Here is an 8,252-nt window from a genome sequence, read left to right as displayed (position 1 = left end):
TGATGTTTTTGACAGCTATTTAAGCGATTCTTAATCACCTCTTAAAGCTAAAACAAGTTTATAAGTAAGACTGCGTGTGTTTAAATTATTTGTAACTTATGTCTAAAGTTGGTACCAATTTGTAGTCTATTATTTACTAGTTGTGCCATTGACTCCGACGGTGAGGAAATTTATTTGTATTACTTAACCATTCTCCACCTCATTTCAATTTTCAAACATCTCAGTAGTCTTCTATTTTGATAAAATACATACGATTTAAGTCGGCTATAGTACTATAATATTACTACATTTCCAATTTTATAATTATTTCAGATACCAGTGAGCACGATATACAAGAAAGAATGGCCGTGGAAGAAGCCGAAAGCACCCATCCGAGTAGCAGCGCCGGCCATCGCGCCTCGCCGGCGAGACTCGGCCGCGTCCTCCGTAGGGGCCGCGTCAGTACGCCGACTCCTATCACGACAACCCCCCAAGCTCCCGAAGCCCTTAGTCCAGCGATTTACACTCCTCTGCGTATCCAGTGGCCTTTGCGCTACAGCTCTTCACCCATTCACGGCGTTCGCTGGAGCCGAAGCCGGTTCCTTTCCCCTAGCCATTATGCACACAGTAGCGGCAATAACAGCCCCCTTCTCCCCACTAATACTGCAAAAGACTGGGACAAAGTCGTAATTACAATCGCTCATACCCTTGTGTGTCTTCTTCTGACAGCTCATACAGTCGCAACGCCATTAAGTGTGTTGCTACCTTTGTACGGGCTTTGTGGGGTAGCTCTCTCTCCAATGTCTCTCGCTTTAGCAGCTTCTGCAACGTCTCTAGCGCAAGCAGCTGGTGATGAGTGTAGGAGGAAGGTGGCGCTCCGAAGGGCACTGCGCGCGCTCCGAGCGGCGCAGGATGTGGGGCTCGTGTTCGGGTCGTTGTTGCTGGGTGGCGCTCTGATCATCTGGCCGGAGCAGATCACGCCCCTGACGCCTGCGCCGGCTAATGTCACCATTCCGAAGCTGTCGCCTTCGGAAGAATATTTTTTGGAGGATGATTACGAGGTAAGTAATGGAGATGTTTATTTGTTCCGAGAATTCAATTTATGCTGAATTACTGCACTATGGGCTTCATCAATAATTCACTGTTTAACATTTTATACGATTGACATGAGTAGGTATGCTTTTTAATGGATTAAGGACGCGGATAAAAATGTTTAAATCCACAAAGTAAATTAGTAAAAATTAACTACTATCTTTAAAAACCCTTTCGTTTATGTAATAAATAAAAAACACTGCAGGATAAACGAATCAGTCGAACAACCATGTGTTTATAATCCCTTAAGTAAAATTATAGCAAATTCACTTTCTATCTACTTACTTATCATCGGGTGCGTCATTATTATTTATAAGTCGGTTTCATAATTCATTTCCAGGAGCAAACATGCGGTGCTTCAGGCTGCCCTGACACTCAATCTACATTAGGCACAGTACTGAGCGCTGAAGGGCGCCGACTACTGGTGGCTGTGTGGGCAGCCTTAGCCCTGGCGTCAGTAGGGCTCGGAGTGTATGGGGCGACGTCGACGCCAGCGCCGCCGCCAGACGCCCGCTCTGTGGCTAGGGACCCCGGGCGATTCTCGGCGTGCCCATGGGACTGTTCATCGGATTACAACAGGGATTTATTTATACTTCTTATTTAAAGGTGAATAATCTGATAAAATATATTTATTTAAACACTTTATATACATAGAAGTATTTAGGCGGACTTTTTTATTTAAATTTATTTTACTGGCTTAATACCAGAGGAATTTTCTACCAGTAGATTTTATTTTTTTCTCTTTTGTTTTTTTTTGTTATATTTTTACGCTAATACAAATGATATAAAAACTGTCACTCATAGATTTTTTCGTCTTGACAAAATGTATTAACAGCTACGATGTAGATCTGGTAAACCGTTATTTTGATAAGAACATATACTTTGTTATAATCGTTATTCCGACGGTCTAATTTCTATTAATTACCCTTTTTAGAATTGGTATTTTTCTAACGCAACTAATAATCATGTCCACAGTGGTACGGAGTATGTGTAGATGGATGGTGGTGTGCGTGGCGAGCGCTGATCGGCGCCGGTACGCTCCAGGGCCTCGCCGCCGCCACCCTCAGCATGGCAGCAGCGCGGGGGCGGCGCGTCGCCCTCGCCGCCGGGGGAGCGCGGCCCACGCAAGTCTCGTGTTGGCATTACTGCGCTGGCGAGCTGCAGGACTGATCTTGCGCTACCTGCCCTGGCGGCTGCGGCTTGGGGCGCTTGCGCATCGTTGTGGGATGTTTTACAGGTAACACTATGTAAAATTATGTATAGTTAAAATGCGATTTGGGTTTTATCACCTACTTAACTTTTTCAAGTCTTTCTAAAGCATAAATATAAATAGGTAAAAATTAAGATTGAATAATATTGTGGATGGTAACAATTATGCGAGAAATAGTACATCGGTTATTTGGTCTAGTAAATAATATATTATTCATCCCTGCAGGGAGGCATTTGCATCGGAGGGCCAGGGTGGCGGGGCCCTGGTCGGCGGTGATTTGCGCACGGCACGCAGATGCTGCGCGATAGCGTGCGCGGCACGTCACACCTTGTGCGTACGTGCGCAGCTGCCTGCTCGCCATAGTCCTCGCCATCGCCCTGGCCACGCACATTGCCCTAGAACTTAGATTACGAAGAGGTAAATAGCATTTTCTTTATTTACAAATAGTAGACCAATAAATATTTTAGACAGATATAAATATTATGCCTGCATAATTGTTCATAACGTGTTTGGCTCTTTTTAGGTGAAACAAGCCGCCACAGATCCTAGCGAAGACCCACAGCAACTCAGCTGGCCTCCTTGGGCCCGCCGTCGGACGCGGCGACCGAGGAGACCGAAGCGAGTTGCCATGTGATCAGTTAATAATCAGAAATAATGAGACTCTACCATGAATCTATATTGTTTCTAGTAAACGGGAATTGTGTAAAGAGATTCAAGGCCTGCGATGTTTATATGTCATATTTCTCGTTGACTGAAATACGGTTGGACACTTTAAATCAATAGGTTTAAAGGCAATGGTTGATCGAATTCAGGTATTTTTTATTCGGCAGGTACGCGATGGGCAGACATAAATGTATTTTTGTAACTAAATCTACGATGATTAGGTATGTGTGACGCACTAAAATGTATACAATTACAATAAGACTTTCATCTATCGAACTTATATATTGTAAGAAAATGCTCGCTACATATCTTGATATAAAACATTTCAATAGACAATTTTTATCCTTAGAAATTAAGTTGGGAGACAGTTTCAAATGTTCAACATTCAAGTTTTATATTCCTCTGCAAATGTATTTACATTATAAGAGAGATTTTTATGTCTGACCGTAATATCGCGTAATACACGTTCATGATGTGCAAATAAGAAAATAATCTTACCTATATTATGAAAATTAATGTTGATGTTACTATAGAGTATCGATTTTTCTAAACTCATTTTCCTGTTGCAATTTTTATACTACATTTTTGTGAGCGGTACTATTTAAACTTTGTCGCAACATAGTATAACTGTATTATGTGACCCCCAAATAATATTCTAAATCCGCACCTGCCTTCTACCAATGTCACATCATAAAAGATCACTTTGTAACTGAATATGCACCGGTTACTTAGTATTTCATAGTTTCAGACTGACATTGCAAAATGAACTTTGATTTGTATAACTTCAAGTCAATAAATAATTACGAATTATGTTTACCGCACTATTTAAGTAAGAAATTTAAATCATTTTTTTTTAAATAGTGATACTTTACCATTAAAATATCAAATATAATCGAAAAAGAACCGCTTGTGATGGATAATTCTGACTAATAAAGCAAGACTAAACGGGTCACAGAGATGCACCGCGAATTCCTGCCTACGACTCTTCGTTTATGCGAATCTTACTGTGAATTTCTATAAAAGTTTCTAGTTATTCGTTAATAATTATTATTGGACGAAAATTTGATACCGGCAGGGGATAGTTTTTTGTGCGGGTACGGCTAAATTTCTTCACTGCACCTATGTCAGCCATTATTCCAAACCAGAATTACCGTGTATGGTTTTAAAATTAAAAATGCTTATTGTTATCCGAACCTGGGTCCGAAGTCAGAAGCCTTTCTATAATTATTAACGCTAACATTATAAATGAAAATCTGACTTATCGATATATCTATGTTCTATGTTAAGAGGTTCCTGTTTCCGCACTTAGCCCGTAGTAGGAAGGGCTGTTGTGCGAGGTATGCCGACTTGGGTTTAGTCAGTCCAAATACTTCCAGAAGCGCAGGATCTTCCTGGTTGCTCCTTATCGATATGCCATTTCCATACATTCTATTTTCTATTAGAATTACGGTTAAGTATATAAAGGTTTCTTTTCCACGGCCCCTGGATCCAAAACACATGGACCCCGTTAGTTTAAGCGATAAATGTTCATAACTAATTAACCGGTGGATATTCAGATCATCACACTGTTGGATAAATTGAATGTTAGATTAAATCATAAATGTATTTATGATAAAAGATGGAATTAAATGATTGTTGACAATGTCTCGTTTTCTTAAATCGTTTATTTAGGAAGTTATAACTTTTAATTAAAGATATATACAAAACTGATTTTATTATTAAAGGCCAATAGATGGCATGTAAAGATAATTATTATTACCTTTGTCTCATCTGATTTAGTTAAACATTCATCTGAAGAAAATTGTATGAAAATTGTATTTCCTTTTATACTTTAATGATATACACCAAGGACTAAATCTCCAATCACATTGTTTTTTTGCGTAGGTTGTATTATTTTAAAGGACCCACTATTCAGTGCAGCCGAATCATCTATACAGTATGTATTTAGTGTCAAGCATTTGCTATTTGGCATATGTTGACCTAGATCCTATTGGCACTTTCGTGGTGGGAAATACACTATCCACACTGGGTGAGTACCTGACTACTTATCACGCTAGTTACTCACCTAACTATAAAATTGTATTTTCTTTTTTTTGTCCTACCTCACAATAAGTCAAATTTATTGTCAATTATGTTTATCACCCAAACTGTAGCCAATAATACATATTTTTTTCTATCTTTCTTTTCTTTATATTTTAGTTGAGGGACCTATTTGAAAATACGGCAGTGCATGTACCTTAATAATAAACATATACACAAAAATATATAAAGGACAGAGAGAAACTTAAAAAATTATCGAAAAAAAAAATCCCAACGTATGGATACCCATAAGCCAGCAATTTAATCGGCCATTACGTATGTATCGTTTTCCCTTCATACTTCAAACATGGCTTGGACAGGCAAAAATCTTAGATGCCAAATTCCCGCAAAGGTGATATATTTTATTTTGCATATTTGGGACGAGAATCGAATACTGAATACCTTCCTTACCTAAACTTACTGTATATTGACCATTAAAAAAATAAATATGGAATTGACAAAGATAATAGGGATTTATATCTCGAGCCAAAACTTCCTTATTGCCTACGTTTTATTATTATCAAATTAAAATAGTGAAACAGGGTGCTAAATAAAAGTCATAGTAAGTATTTAACAGTAACACGATATTTTATTATGCAATGTTAACTAACACTAAATTCTAGTCACGTACCCGTCATACTTGTTGAAACAAAAGTTTTTAACCACTGAGTCCGGTTACATACATATTTTATTTAAATTTGACCCCCGAGGAGATCCGAGTCCGTACCTGACATGTATAGGGTTGACGACCACGTGACACAGTACAATGCTTACGCCATTGAATCATAATTACGACAAATATAAACAGTCAAACATTATTATTGTCTATATATTTCATTTCACTTCAAGCTGCCAAGTGATGGAATTTTGACTTCTTGCTCTTATAATACTTAACATCCTAATCCAATAATTGATTCCATAGTATTTTAAAACAACAGACACGCATTCAGTTTATAAGTGGGGGGGGAGATATGCAGAATCTATTGACCCCCCAAGAAATTTGTATTGCACTAATTGAGTAATGATTTAGTTCGGAGATATGAATTAAATATTTTACAGCCTTATTAGAATAACAGTTTTTCCAATTCCAAGTGTTTTCTTTTGTATCTGTACACAAAATTAGCTAATACACCATTACCAAAAAATACATGACTTAAAATGTCATAATTTTATATTCATATATAGTCAGGGATGGAAGTATCCTTAATTGTACGTAAAAAATAAATATTTCAACACTAATAATAACAAAAAATAACGATAAACTCAATAATTAAAATAAAACAAAAATAAAAGACGATATCAAGTATAGAGATTTTTAACACTACCTATTCAATTGTACTGTGATAAGATAGAAAAAGGAAGGAAATAATAAGGAAACTAAAAATAAATAAAAGAAACTCATCAAAACAAGCTCTGTCTTTATTAAAGTCTGTTCGTAAAATAAATCTAAAAATAGCATCACAATTAGCGCACGTAAGGAAAATTATAAACAGCTTACAAATTACATAAATGAATTCCAAACTAATCGAAAAATCGGTTTGGTAATATTTTCAAATTCAAACACAATTCTAGAAATTCAATTATTTTATCGATTATTTTGACAGATCTTGCCGCCATCTTGTTTGCAAATGTCTAAATATTCCAAGATGGCATCCGAAAACTTATTTCACACGACAAAACACTTTAATCTAAAATAGGATTACACAAATACTAATTTCAACGTTAAAACACAGTTACTGTTCCTTCAGTGGTAACTGTCAATTTTAATTTACTCATGTCTTCCGTCCCTTTAATAATTTCTGGCGAAAGAAGACTGAGTATGGACCTAAGGAAATATAAGAAAGAGCCGAACAATTGTAACTTTTTGGGAGGATCTACTTGGAAATAAACCACACGGCACTAACTCAATGTTACCAACTAACGAAGTAGGAACTTAACGCAGACGCAATTTGCACATTTATTCTCATGTATGATACGTTTCTAAATATATTATATATTATTGAAAGGGTTATATCGACATTTGTACTTTACGGTTATACGCTAACAGCTAAATAACAGTTATTGTCACTGTTATAAGTATTGAATAACAGGTTCCGACGAAATAACCCTTTCGAATAACGAATATAACGTAATTCAATAAATAACACAAAATTCGATTACCACTTAACGAGATTAATATTAAGATCTGGAACACAAAGAAATGCACTGATCGATCCTTTTATGGATTACAGGCGTTTATATGTGCCTTTTATACGTAAAATACTCACTCTCATAGATAGTATATAGATACGCCAAATTCATAATGTATGCGGTACTTTATATATTTCTGTTATCTACCAGAATATATTTAGTAACAAGACATCATATGAACTTAATGTATTTTAAATCCAAGATGTAAGCAGACATATCTATACACTTATCTATGAAGTGCACCATACTTGGATACTCACGATGCAAAAACCAAGGACATTACAAGCACAAAAAATCCGCCCCGTTAACCCCTTATGACACATTCCAAAATCCTACTAAGTGATTTGACATTTCAAAACAATGTTTATCGTATTGCACGTTATTCCCTATGAAATAAAACTAGGTGTAACGACACGGGTTGTTGAAATCAGAGATTGCTCGATTTTCAACTTTATTACATTCATATTTAGTCCAGTAATTTCGTACGTTCAATGTAAATCATATATTACTCCACAATATTGTGATAACAACTTCCCCAACTTTCTATAATATGGGTGTTGACTAGTTATTATCCTCGCAATTATATATTATGAATAACACATCGATTTTAAACCGATCCTATGAGTTACCACGTTATATCGAATAGCATATTGTTATATAACCTAAGTTGCTATTGGTTTTTAGTTGACCAACGTCCAATAGCAGCTATCAGTGTAGGCCTGTGCTATAAAATGCGAAGTACAAAGACTACATCATGCTACAAAATCGGCTATTTTATCAAGTAGTTAAATAACAACATATTACGCAATAACGTTAAACCCTGTTCTACATTTTTTTTCGTTTTTTTCGTAGGACGCACATGTTATGTGACTATTTTTATAATTTTTACAACATCTAGTTTAGAATACGAATAACAGCGACCTAATCGATTTTATATTAACACTATAAAATGAAGCCCTGGTATTAATAACAGTTTTCAATAAATTAATAAAAAATACTGAAGCGATCAATACTGCAATTGTTATTTTAAATCATCTTG

General features: G+C 36.3%; 1 pseudogene; it reads left to right on the top strand.

Moving 5' to 3' along the window:
- LOC119188854 overlaps nucleotides 1-3,145 on the top strand; it is a 3,751-nt pseudogene extending 606 nt beyond the window's left edge.
- The last annotated feature ends 5,107 nt before the right edge of the window (nucleotides 3,146-8,252 follow it).

The sequence above is a fragment of the Manduca sexta genome, chromosome 9 (assembly GCF_014839805.1).
Source record: "Manduca sexta isolate Smith_Timp_Sample1 chromosome 9, JHU_Msex_v1.0, whole genome shotgun sequence".
Taxonomy (NCBI): Eukaryota; Metazoa; Arthropoda; class Insecta; order Lepidoptera; family Sphingidae; genus Manduca; species Manduca sexta.
The sequence above is the reverse complement of the archived record's forward strand: the minus strand, read 5'-3'. Positions and strand labels throughout refer to the sequence as shown.